This window comes from Anas acuta, chromosome 3 (genome assembly GCF_963932015.1).
Source record: "Anas acuta chromosome 3, bAnaAcu1.1, whole genome shotgun sequence".
Classification (NCBI taxonomy): domain Eukaryota; kingdom Metazoa; phylum Chordata; class Aves; order Anseriformes; family Anatidae; genus Anas; species Anas acuta.
Genome location: NC_088981.1, coordinates 45,628,590 through 45,642,123, shown reverse-complemented (window position 1 = coordinate 45,642,123; position 13,534 = coordinate 45,628,590). Strand labels below are relative to the sequence as shown.

Below are 13,534 nucleotides of genomic sequence, written 5' to 3'. Positions count from 1 at the left end.
CATTTAGAACAGAGGAAAGGAAGAACAAATAAGTGCTCTCTCTCTCTCCTATTTAAAAAAAAAAAAAAAGTTACTCTTGCATGCAAAGATGCCATCAACTAGAGGCTGGGAAGCTGAGTTGACAGTTATGTGAGCACCGGGAAAGCTCAGGTTCCTCCAGTGCTATGATATGATGACTGAGCTGGAAGGGAAAAGATGAATGTTGAACCTGATTATTTTAATAACAAACAAACAAAGAGCAATAATTGCTAATTTGAATAGTTGCATATTGTATAAATAAGAGAAGAATCTCTGCATGCAAAAACAAAGAGCTCTTAGCTCCCAAAGTGTAGTTTTGTGAAACATGGACATGACGTACTCTTAACTGCCTATATGCAGCCTCTTGCTGATGTAGAAGTGTGTCACCAAAACCACTAATAATGCTGAAGAGAAGGGCACTCACTTACAGAAACTAGTGTCTCTACTAACATAATACCTTGATTGTAAAGGTATTACCTTGTTGAGCTGCACATACCTGGAACCCACAATCCTTGAATCACAAAAGAGTCTTTATCAACCTTGAAAGATTTGTAAACAGATGAGTACGGTTTGAAGTCTTTCTTGGACTACCATCACCACTGCTGTGGCACAGAATAAAGCTGCTCCTATGAATATTAAGTTCCAACCTGAAGAAACTATCCCCTCTTCACTTTTAAGCCAAAAACATGAGGGGAACAAAAATAAAATAAATAAAATAAACAACCTTCAGAATCTATAAGACAGAAACTGCTTCAGAAAATACGTGTCCTATAACACAAGAAAAGAAGGATCTCTGTTTTCTGATCCAAGCTGCAATACTAAACATTATGTAAATGATTTCTTTATTTTTGATACGTTAAATGACAACATCCTGAACTGCTAGTGAAAATCATTTGGGATTTCAAGTGGACCATTTCCATAGTCTGCGTGAACACTACACAGAAACAAGCATCCCAGAGGCCAGCTGCAGTGTTCCTTCCAACTGAGCGCTGCTGCAGCTAGAGCTGAAAGCCAGGATTGCCTTCTCAGACTTAATGCTTTGAACAGATGTGAGAACTGGTCTCAATACAGAACACAGTGTTAAGTCGCCCTTCCAAGAGAGGGTGAGGGAAGAAGGAAGAGAAGGAAAGAAAGAAATGGAGTGACATCAGAAAGCAACTAAAAGAAATTCCTGTTTTCCCTGTGTTCGGACACACGTTCATCTGCCGAAGGACTCCAGCGGGCCACACAAGATGTCAACTTAGCAAAAAAGGCAAAGTATTCAGGAGCTTATACATCAAATATATTGGCCTGAATGCACACACACACTGAACACCCCCTTGTTATCTGGATCCAACGTGAGTGACTATTCAGTCTTGCAAGACAACAAGACAGTGACAGGATAGCACAGCTTTGCCTAGCTAGGATTCCTCCTCAGAGTGAAGAGCAGTCCTCAATTAGTGTTGAGCCCTACTGGAATGCAAATATCAGCCTTTACGATGACAAATTCCAGTCAGTGCAGTCATGAGAATAATCAAAAGCCGTGTCCTTCTCCGATCTTGTGCGCCAAGGGTAACAATTCAGTTCATTATGGCCATGGCAGAGAGCATCCCAATGCCTGTGCATGAATGCACACAGACTATAGTTTTGCACTATGATCAGAAATGCAGCAAGCAGGTTTCCAAAAGTGAAGGAAGAAAGGGGGAGAAGGAAGAACAAAGAAATACGTAAGAGATCCAATGTTTCCCAATAGGAAAATATGAGCTAGGACAAGGATAGCCTTCATATAAACTCTGAAATGATGCATAAACAAGTGGGAGACAGAGAGTTCATATGATGAAGATGGATCAGATCACTTGAATTCAGAAAGCTCGCTTTTCAACTCTCTAATTTACTTTTAAATTGTCCTACTTCTTAGTACATTAAGATCAATTGTTTGAACAAAGAATTCTTACTGAGCTTTAAAAGTAAGAGAGAAGAAAAGATACTGTGTAATGTTTCCAATTTACATTAAAGTCTATGCACTATTATCTTCTTATTATCTCCTAAAGATTTTTCCAGGCATTTAATTAACATATGACAAGATACCCAAGTTAGCAAGAAAAAAGTCACCATTTAGTGCACTATCTATAGCCTCTCAGAAGTTAGTTTCCAATTGTTTTTCCTTCTAATGCACTACCTAGTGAACATCTATTATGCTATTTTAATAGTGAGGCTCTGTCACAGAAATAAAAGGGATAAAGTTCTCAAGGTACCTACATTCCATTTTCTAATTTGACTCCAGAACAAGTGTCTTTCAAAGTCAGCAAAACGTAGGTAAGGTTTAGAAAAAAATTATCCAAGGACTCTACTTCTGCAAAGCAAGCTGTGATCAGCACACCTTTAGGAGTTCTCACTGGGAGCTTAACCCCAGAGAAATCCATGGGAAGCATGAATTTTAAATGCGTGTAAAGCAGTCTCAGAACATCTCTAGGAAGGTGGTGGAGAATTTCCAGGACACAGGGGGGCTGGGAGCTCCCCACGGGTCTATCAGGACAGCGCTTGGCAGCCCAACCTGTCCCCATGGAGGGTACCAGGGCAGCCCCAGCACCAGGCACCACCCTGGGGACATGGCCCACAGCCAGGGTGGGCAAGGCCAGGCCCAGCAGGGAGCTGCAGCCTGGCCCTGCTGCGGCCTTGCTGGTGCAGGGGCTGCAGCCCCAGGCTGATGATGGGTCCTGGGCATAGGTGAGGAACCAGGGACAGTCAGGGCTGGCAGTGCCCTACAGAACATTGTTATCCCTGACAACACTGCAGGCCCTGTTCTCAGGGGTCCTCTGTCTTTCCCACACATTCCCTAGATGCAGGTCACTGGCCTCTCCCACTTTCAGCAAGTCCCAATCCTGCCAAAAAAACACCCTTGAACAAGTGGAAGGATATTCAACATGCTTCATGGTTATGTTTTATACATCCCCTTGCTACCAAAATCACGCAGTCATTGGTGCTACTGATTTGAGGGAGATCTGTGGGTACTGCTTCACTCACATGGCAGAAAAAGGCTGCAGCAAGCAGAGAAAGAAAAAAAAAGTCTTAAGGATGAAAATATTATGTTTGATACAAATAATCCCATTGAGCATGAGTTTCTGTTTCTTTGTGGACCCATATCTAATACCCTTCACAGTATAAAATCCCTCTGCTTTGGGTTTTTTGTTTGTTTGTTTGTTTTTGCCTTGATAAATTGCTTCTCTCAACGTTTACCAGCTACTCAGCTCAGCAGTCACAGAATCACAGACTGGTTGAGGTGTGAAGGAGTCTCTGGAGATCACCTACGTCCACCCCCTCACCCAAGCTACAGCATATAGCTGGTCACAACCATTCAAGCCCAGCAATTAAGTCATTCCTCAGTCTATCTCATTGTCCACTTATTTAGTACTTCATCAGCTTGTTAACGAGGATATTATAAGAGAGTTTCTTATAAGAGAGTTTCTTATAAGAGAGTTTCAAAAGCCTTGCTAAAATCAAGATAAGCATCATCCACTGCTATCCCCGCAGTCACTGAGCCAGCCATCTCACCTCAGAAAGTTATCAGGATGGACAAGCATGATTTCCGATTCATAAATCCATGCTGACTACTCTCAATCACCTTCTTGTCCTTAATATTTGGAAATGGCACGCAGGAAAATATGCTCCTGGAGCGTTCTTTCCCATCTCATCTCTTCCTAGAGAGCTGGCTCACTGCTAGGCTGTCTTGGATCTTCTGTTAACATTTACTACCTCACCCAGTCTTTGCTAGAACTAATAAATGTTCTAATCTCCACCCTTTTCACCTAGAATAAGACAAACAAAACTTTTTCCAGTCACAACAGCCAACCTTGCACTAAACCCAGAAGCAACAAGTACTTTGAACAGCACTCACTAGAGAACAACATGTTCAGTTCTCTCTTCTCAGTTGAGAAGGGGAAATCTGAATGCCTCCTACCTTGCCAGGAGACTTTTCAGTCTCTTGTTTCTTGAAAAGGCAAGAAGGAAAGAGCAGTCAGGCAAACCTCACCAAGAGGAATAAGGGGACAAATCTTACCAGAAAAGACTAATGGCAGGTAACAGAAACTTGATACACACAGCCAAACTGTTCTAGACTCAAGTTTAGTGCCATTTCCCCTACATCCAACTCTACAAGATACCACTTTCCTGTATATGAATGAGCCTACATTTGCCTCAGGAAAGGCACAGACTGCCTACTTCAACACCTAAAGTAAGAACAATACTATTCATGGATTTTGCTTTTCTTGTCACCCTCTAGAAATTTTTGACCTCACATTTCACATATATATACAGTCCTTCACTGACAGTCCATATTAATCCATTAATCCTGAAATGCTTTACAGCATTGGGGACCACTGGCTGGGTCATGGTATGATCAAGGAATCACAAAGAAGTCCTTTGACCTGTCTAGCATGCAAGAAACCTCAGAGGAGCCCTGCCCAGGCTGGTCCTAGCTATGAGGCTGTAGGCTGGACCCTTAGAAGGGGCAGTATTTTTCATCTTTCAGGTGATAAGAGCTACATACAACTGTGAAATATTAAAATATAAAAATTAAAATTAAAACTACTTTTATAACTGATCTGAGTTTTTATTTTAAATGATCTGTCATCAGATTATGAAAATTTGTTGAAACCAAAGCCCTCTGCAAGAAAGACCCATAACATTTATCAGGCAGGCTTCCTGGACTCAGGTTGAACTCTATTGCTAAAAGGAACATGGAGACATTCCTATCCTCTGTCGTCCTTAGAGTACCATCCTCCTAGCAGAGGTAGCAATCACACAAGACAGAAAAGATCCTAGACATATCTGCTGGATCTTGCACTGTCAGTGTAAGTACATGAGACACTAAGAAACCAGCTAAAGCCCTCTTTCTCAATTTGTCATGAAAACAGGATCTATATTTGCCTTATAATTGCAGATCAATCCAATATATGAACCTGGCTTTCCTGCTCAGCAGCATTTGCAAAGCTCCCTTCTTTGTAGCATTGTGAACTTTTTTTTTTCCCCAAGCATCTGATACTTGACAGATCTTAAAGCATTTATCACTGTAATAGCTAAGCTGTAAGAGGGAAGGTGTTAAGGAATTTTTCTGAAGAAGAATCTCTCCCCTCCATCCCCCCCATTCTTCCAGTGGCTCATGTGTTCTTTCTGGTAGCTGTCAGAAAATCATGCACACTATACTGCTCAAACTAGCAATAAATGAAGACTGTTTGCCTTCTTTTTTCCCCTCTTCTCAACACCCCTACTGCTTCCTTCATCCTGTATGTTTAAACATTATCCATTTATGTTACTCTACAAACATTTGTTTGTGTGTGCCTCTCTCCACGTACCACAGGATGGCAGTATATGTTAGAAGATTAAAAAAAAAAAAGCTGAGGAAAAAAACAATGCATATTACAATTGATTTATATACATATATGTAAATCATTATTGTTACTTAAAACAAAAAGACTAGTTCTTGAACTGTAATCTAAGTTTTACAATGCATAGACCCAGACACACATCCTCAGGCACATAAAAGTAGTAATGCTTGAATGCATGCCATAGCAGGTCAAAGGCATTCAAAAAATTATTGTTAAAGGGAAACAGATCATACGGGATTTTATCACAACAAGTAACTTAGGAATTAACAACTTGTTTATTTTGATCCAAAGTAAATAATACTTGGCAAAATTGAGATGGAGAACAAATTTGTATGACATGACAGTAAATCGTAACTGAAGACTGTACCCTTAAATGTGTTAATGGGAAAAGGTGTCCAAAAATTAAACCAAAGAAAAATTAAAATTTTGCTTCAATAGAGAAATACTCTTCCAGTTTTGGGTACATTCAAAATATACATAAAATACTTGAAGTAGAATGTTTCATTTGTTTGAGGGCATTTGCTACTGGCAATGAAAAAAACATTGCTTATTTTAAAAATTACACGTCAGTAAATTGTACATCTGTCTTGCATGGGAATTCACAATTGATGCCTCAACCTTTTTTTAATTTTTCTGAAAGTTTTCTGAGTAATGAAGAGGTTAAACAGAAGACAGCAGAAAACAGAATAAAGTACATGGAAAAACCACCAGACAATCTGATGGCAGCTTTTTCAAATTTTCATGTGAGATGTTGACATCGAAAGATGGGATTTCAAATGCCATATTCATAATTAAATTAAAAAAATAGGAAACTATAAAAAATATACAAGTAAGAACATTTTTAGGATGCAATGGGATATGGTTTTATGTAATTTTTGCAGAGCAACCTTTAACTGAAAGTTATCGAGTACTTTAACAGGGGTGCGTTCATAAAGCTTCTAGGGATGAATAGCTTTATAGAGGGATGCTGCTACCATGCAAGTTTTTCTTTCTGTGCCTTCAAGCAGTTTAACAATGTTATGATAAATTTAGATGAAGTATTTATTTTTAATTCATACCACATATGCTTCTTCTCATATTTTTTCCCAATTTCTGCCCACCTCACCACTTTGCTTCTCTGTCTAATGCCAAACTAACCAAGAGACATGCTAGCAGAACTGGTATATCATCAGGAATTTGAAGTTGTGGGCTATGTCAATCCTTTGCAATGACCTCCTTGCTAAAAAGGCTGAACAGCACCCATCAGCTTTGAAGAAGCCATAGTTGGCATGGCCCGGTTTGCTTTCAGGACTCCAGGTAGTTCAACTTGGGATATTTGCACTGCATTGGCCAGACCTGACTCTCCCTCCTGGTTGCTGTTGAGTGCCCCCACAAGCTGCATGATTAAAGGTGCCCTATTCTGGACATAAAATCAGTGGGACCAGAATTAAGGTGACCTAATCAGGAAGGTCTGTGAAAAGAAAAGCCAGTAAAGATGACCACATCCTTTTCTCAAGCACAGAACAATTCATGGAGCAGATATCTTGGCTGAAGAAAATATATGTCAACCGATTTTGGACTTCCAAAAAAAAGGAATATGTCATATATCTGATGTACATGGAAAAAGTGATGTCTGGATGTTAAGGGTAGTTCTGTTTCTCTGCTCCATCTGCTTGCGTTAGAGCTGTGGCCTTTTTCCCCCCAAAAAACATGGGATGACCATAGTAAATGGCTGTTCTTATTTGCTGCTAACTCCTGGCCATACAGCACGGCAACTATAAGGGTATAGCTACTAGCCAAGCCAGTACAGTATTTCTTCCCTTCAGGCCACTGTCATCTCACAGATATGAATAAGGATCTGGAAAAAAAAAAAAAAAAATCCTTTTCTATAGTCTTCTGCAACCTTCTTGCTGTAAAAATAGATTGCAACCATGCTTATGTCATGTTGTTGCTCAGCAACCTTTTTTTTTTTTTCCCCTTAATCTCCCTGTTCTCTAATATCTTATTGGTCTTCACAGTGATCAGTCTGCAAACTATGACTCACTAGTCAGAAACAGCACTGCCTGCTAAGCTTGCAGGACATTCTGCCCTCCAATGATTGCATAGGCTTAGGGAGATGTACCTTATAGAGTAACCAGAGACAGGACATTGACCTAGGTAGTCAATGAAAAACATGAGGGACAGGGAAAGAAGTTGAAGTTTATTTTTTATTTAAAAAAAATAAAAAAATAAAAAAATAATAAATATATAGAAATCTAATACTTATTCCCCTTCTGTCAAGGTCGGCAAAGAGGAATCAATGACCTTATCAGAGTCTTTCCTTTTCCCTGATGAGGTTTGGAGGAGGATCTCTCTTAGAGAGAAGAATAAGGACTGACAAGCAAAACAGCAAGGACTCAGAGCTCTCATAGCACCTGAAAAATTTATTGTTCAAGACCAAATGACAGGAAAATAAAAACTCGTAAGCACAGCTTTTGCACACGCAGTCATTTGTGTGAACGGACTCAGCAGATGAGCATCCAACAGAGTAGTGACAGATGCTAAAGGGTAAATCCCAGATCCACAGCACTACTGGAGAGAGACTCAAGTGCTTAAACTTAGATATAGAGGAGCATTTTATAAGTGTAAGTTATTCAGCCTGGCTTTCAGCTGCTGCCCTAGAGAAGTGTGTGTCCCCCATAAACCCTGCATCACATCTGCTGTTTCCTTGACAATGTCTCAGATACCACAGAACATCTGAAATATGTATGTCTGTTCTTTGGTCCCTCAAGAGTCTCACTTCTATCCAAATATTTTAATCTTCATTTGTTTTAATTAATGCCAGGAAGAAGCATTCTTCCAATAATCAGAGTTTAACATTACCTCAGATATCTGCATTTAAGCACCTGACAAAGGGACACCTTGCATCTGTTTTATTCTTATTTTACTGTATCGTGACTCCACCTTGCCATGCAGTTCTGATCAGTATCCAGCAAAGTAAGCTTGTCCTGATCTATTGGTGTTTACTGTTCTCCACAGTAGTTAGAAACCTAAAAAACATCTACTTGAAATCATTTCTGAGCGTTAGGCTAAATAAAAAGTCTTGGTCTGGACCAAGATTTGCTACCGTCTTTGGGAAGGTTTAATCCTTTCCAGTGAACCTTGTGAGTAATCTGTCATTTCATCTCTCTACTAACCTCACAACATCTCAGCTGACTTGAGGTCACAGACAAGAGATTACCTGACAGTAGTTAGGTTAGTCAGAACCTTTCGAACCAGCAGCTGGTGGGAATACTGCCAATATCAAGCTTTACAGGCAGAGTTAATAGTGAGGTAATTACTGAATTATTTTACATTTCCAGATTAAAGATTCCTCAGAAAAATGTACAAAAAATGTCAAGGGAAAAATCCTGATGTCCGTTTAAGTTAGCAGCAGCTCAAGCACAGGTAGTGAAACACTGCAAAAGTCCACACCATCTTCTCAATATACAGGAATATATCCTTTATATTGTGTATATATCAATATACATCATCTATTTTTGTTGTGCATATGTTATGAAGAATATTATCAAGAATGAAGTCAGTACGTGGAAATTTCAGCATTTACACTGAGTACATAAAACTTAAACAGATGCAAAGTCATGAGCTGTTCTAAATTACTTTCTTCCATACTGTATCAGAAATTACTTTCACCATTTTACAGTGAAATAAATACAAAACCTCACTGTAAAATTACAGGTTTTGTTCAACAGCATTGGCAAGGAGTGATAATATTAACAATAATAAACCTTCTCAAGCAATTAAGGAGCTAAAGATGACAGATTCAATCAGCTATTCTGATCTCTTCAGTTATTCAATGCAGTAACAAAAGCATATCTAGATTTGATTTAAGTGAGAAGTAACACTATTACAGAAAATCTGGATGTATAATGTGACCTTGGACAGAAGGATCACAAGAGTTCCATTTAAATTAACTGGAAATATAAAAAAAGCAAGTCCACACTAGATTTCAACAAGGAAAACAGACAGCTTTGATAAACTCTATTAGTAAAATCAGATGGACTGAGGATGTCAGGGACTTCACTGTAAAGTAGGTCTGGAATTTCTCCAAGTCAGAGGTGCCTAGGGTATAAATACTGAAATTATATTTTCAGTAATTAGGAAGACTTGTATTAAGGGGCATTGTAGCTAATGGATGAATGAAGGAAGATACTAAGAATAAGTGGAGAGCCTGGAAAGGAATAGAGGAGAGAACAAAATGTTAAGGAATGAAATCTTCTTAATACCAGACACTGATAATTTTCACATATCCTTGCCCTTCTGAAAAAAAAAAAAAAAAAAAAAAAAAAATCAAGCCACGACATATTTTGCTGTGTGTTAAAAGAAAAATATATATATTTATTTTTCTATATAAATAAGAAAATAAATACAGAGAAAAAAAGGGCACAATGCATTTGACACAGTGTGAAAACTAATACAGGTAGGATCTCAAATTTAAGTGAATGCTTTGTCCAAGTTACCAGTAAGAATGATAACAAAGATGTGTATTATGGCAGGATGAATAAAGAGAATGAAGGTATGGAAGCAAATTTTGCAAACAAGCCAAAAACTCAATGTACTTACAGATATGTGAGTGGGTGGCAGAGAAGGAGACAGGTAACCATGCTAGGACTCTGAAATATCCGAAAGCTGATGGTTCAGCTCTATATCTTCCTAAAGAAGTCAGGCATAGGAAAATATCAGCTGAAGAACAGAAGACCTAGGACCTTTATTTCAGAAGCGTGGTGGGGAAGAAGAACCAAAGAAGACATGGGATTCTTCTTTGCATGCAAAGCTTTACAACAGATAAACAAATAAACAAAGATATGGAGCCAAACAGATAACAGGATAAGGACAAACTAAGGATAGGCCATGCTATTATAACTTGATAGACGTTTTTAAAAGTAACTTTCCAGAGAAAAATAAAAAGAACAACAAAACAAAAACAGAAGTGGTACTTCTCATCTGCTTGAGAAGTGTTTGATACAATGCCATGTAGGAAATAATTAATTAATGGAAGAACAAGTCTACTGGAAGTATTAAAAGGGAGGAGAAATAGCTAGCAACAGGTCATGCTGAAAAGTAGTACTGTCTCTAGAAAAGAGGTTGTGTTCCTCACAGGTTGGCCCTAGCACTTTCACGAAAAACCTCAGTACAAAGCAGCAGGGAGTCCTTATGCAAACATGCAGAAAACATGAATTTCAGAAGTACTATTAACACCAACAAGACCTGAGACAGCAGAAAAAAAAAGAAAAAAGAAAAAAAAAAGGCACCTGAACAAATTGGGAACCCTCCTTTCCATACCTGCGTGGCTTTAATGAGCTTGTATGGGACACAGCCCCATACAAACAGCAGCAGGTGCTGTGGGGCATAAGCTCTCATTGCTGCCTGTGCACTTCTCAACAAGAAGCCTCCCCTGAAGCTTTTTCCCCACAAACGATAAACTTCAGCACTTGCTCCCTACAAATCTGTACCCATTGCGTTGACTGGCCTGGGCCTCTGCGCATGCACAAGTACCACCAGTAGGACTGAAGGAAAGATCTGAGCAGGTAACTGAAAGAAAAATCCCATGGAAAACAAACACTGAAGAAATGCTAAGGCATAATATAGCAAGCACGTCTCCGTTCGTGCTACCACAAAATGAAGGGTTCATTTTCCAGTTATTTACATGGTTACAAAACAAAGCTACAGTTTACAGCTGGAGACTTTCAGAGTGATTCAAACTAAGTAAAAGGATCCAGCAAAATAATTTCAGGAGCTGTCTGATGATTTAAGCCAACTGAAGTGCCATACACTTCATTAAAATTACCTTCACAGGATCTAGAACTATTTTAAGAGGTAGTGGAGTCTTTTAGTTAGTAAAACATTCTGCTTTTTTTTTTTTTCTCCCCCAAAAGGTTTATTTCCAATAAGTGTCGTGAGTTAAAAATATGCCTTTATCCTGACTGTTTCATATTAAATAACAAAGCACATTTATTAAGGGGGGAAGAAAAAATAAATAAAGAAAACTTGGGGGGGTGGTATCTGAAGAGGCCTTTTTCCAACTGTCAACGCTCTGAAGCTGAGTAATAATGCAGCCGTGGGGTTGCCATGGGAACACGTTTCATTTCCTAGGTGACAGCGATCCTATGTCGTCACCGGCGAACCGCGCCAACTCTGGCAATGTGGCGAGCTTCCTCCGGCTGCTGGCATCCCGGCACTTGGCCCGGCTGGACCCGGAGGGCTGTCTCCACTCCTACACTGCCACGGCCTGCGCAGCTCCGGCCGCTGAACCCACACAGCTCTTGCTGCCCTGGGGAGCATGGCCTGGTTTGGCCACAGCTCCTAGAAATGTCGATTTGGAGACCCTCGAAAAGAGCAGATCCCCCTTTTCCTTCCCTAGCTTGCTCCATTGCCCAACTGACCTTGTGTGGGCATGTTTTCATCCTCAGTTTGCACAGCCCTTGGTAAGGCCCATCGGCAGGCCTTCATTAGAAACCTCAAAAAGCCTTGGGTCAAGGTACTAAGGGACACATTATTTAAACCAATTCTTTCTGAATCACTCGTACTCATAACCAATGTTTAAAAATAAGCATAGGGCTCAAAGATCTGTTACACTAAGATAGCTTTTAAGATGAAGCCTTTGGTTGTATGACCAAAGACCCCTCTTGCAGCACACATGGTCCCCAGCACAACCACAGTGTGACCAGCAGGATTCACCTGCCTGTGAAAACCAGAGAAGGCAAATAGAGTAGAATAACTTCTTCATAACAGCTCTTCAGTGCTCATGCACTAGTCCAAAATAAGCAACTCTGATTCGGTAACAATTATTCTGCTCTGGAAGCACAGTGATTATTTTATTCTGGGATAATTACTCCACTTCCAAAGTGAAATAATTGTTACAGAATAAAATCATTTTTTATTTTGGAATATTTCATCCACGTGTGGGAGTTATTCTGGAACAGTTAAATTATACCCTAATAGCTAAAAGAGAACAGTCCTGCCAGTCAATTTTCCTCAAGAAGGTGAATCCTGAACCTGTGGTGCCACTAGAAGGCACAGAATGGAAGATCTTGTTGCAGAACTGAAGACCCCTGCCATTTCATTTAAAGAACCCACATTGGTTTACAAGGAAAACAGCTCATAATTCCCCTAAATCATCTACACAGAAGTCACTGAAGGAAATCACAAATACGTCAAGGGATTTCCAAAGAATGCTATGGGTATTACAGCTAACACGTGCCTCAACACAGGATATGCCATACTACTGATGCTGTTGAATGCCTTTTCCTCTTCACACATGGTCAGAAATTGTTGCCAAGGTTTACACCAGAGTAAATCCTGCCTGCAGAGGTAAATGTTGGTAGCAATACACAATACCACCACTTGACTTCTGAAGGAACTGGGGGCATGCCCTGAACTTTGCATCCATCACCTGTCACCTGTCCTAGACAATTAGCTTAGCTGGCTGTACAATTTAAAGCCCCTTTATTTGAATCCATACATTCAGAATCTCTTTTGACTTTGCCCTGTGCTTTCCTAACACAACCCACTCTTGGGAAACTAAGAATGTATTTCAGTATAAGCACTATTTTTTCACAGCAAAAATTTAAAATTGGGCATTAAACTAGCCAAAGAAGTCAGGAGGCTTAAAAGTTTAGGTTCCCACAGCAACAGTAATTCAGCCACACTTAAGATATATAGCAGAGCATAAATTAACAGTTATTGAAAATACTGCATATGTGCAATGTGGCCATGTTAACATTGCTATGGGAACATTAACTTTTGAATAGATAAGCACTCTACCAAAATAAAAACCATACAAGAAAAATAATCATTACAGATTTTGCTGGAAAAGACTACAGCCAATTCCTCATCTGCAATCTGTTGATGCCAAGCATAAGGACTCTAAAACTCAGAAAACCAAGCAGGTGAAAAAAAACAACACTAAAAGCACTGGGTGCCAGGGCCATAACCATGGCTGACACTGACACAGTAGCTTCATTTTGCATTTGAATTTATGATCAAACCATATGTAAAACTATCCCAGAAATCACAACAGAAAATAAATAAATAAATAAAAGCCCATGTACAGCTATCACCCTTTCCTCTTTTCCTCTAATATTTTTGATACACTAAATATTGTGGAAGAACAGACTGTAAGTTTGCTACTTGCT

The 13,534-nt window shown here is 39.5% G+C and overlaps 1 protein-coding gene and 1 long non-coding RNA gene across 2 annotated transcripts in view; both read right to left on the bottom strand.

Annotated features, from left to right (window-relative positions):
* Positions 1–13,534, bottom strand: part of PDE10A (phosphodiesterase 10A) — a 366,309-nt gene that overhangs the window by 313,868 nt on the left and 38,907 nt on the right. The window lies entirely within an intron of this gene.
* The window catches only part of LOC137854010 (uncharacterized), a 54,157-nt gene that overhangs the window by 40,078 nt on the left and 545 nt on the right, over positions 1–13,534 (bottom strand). The window lies entirely within an intron of this gene.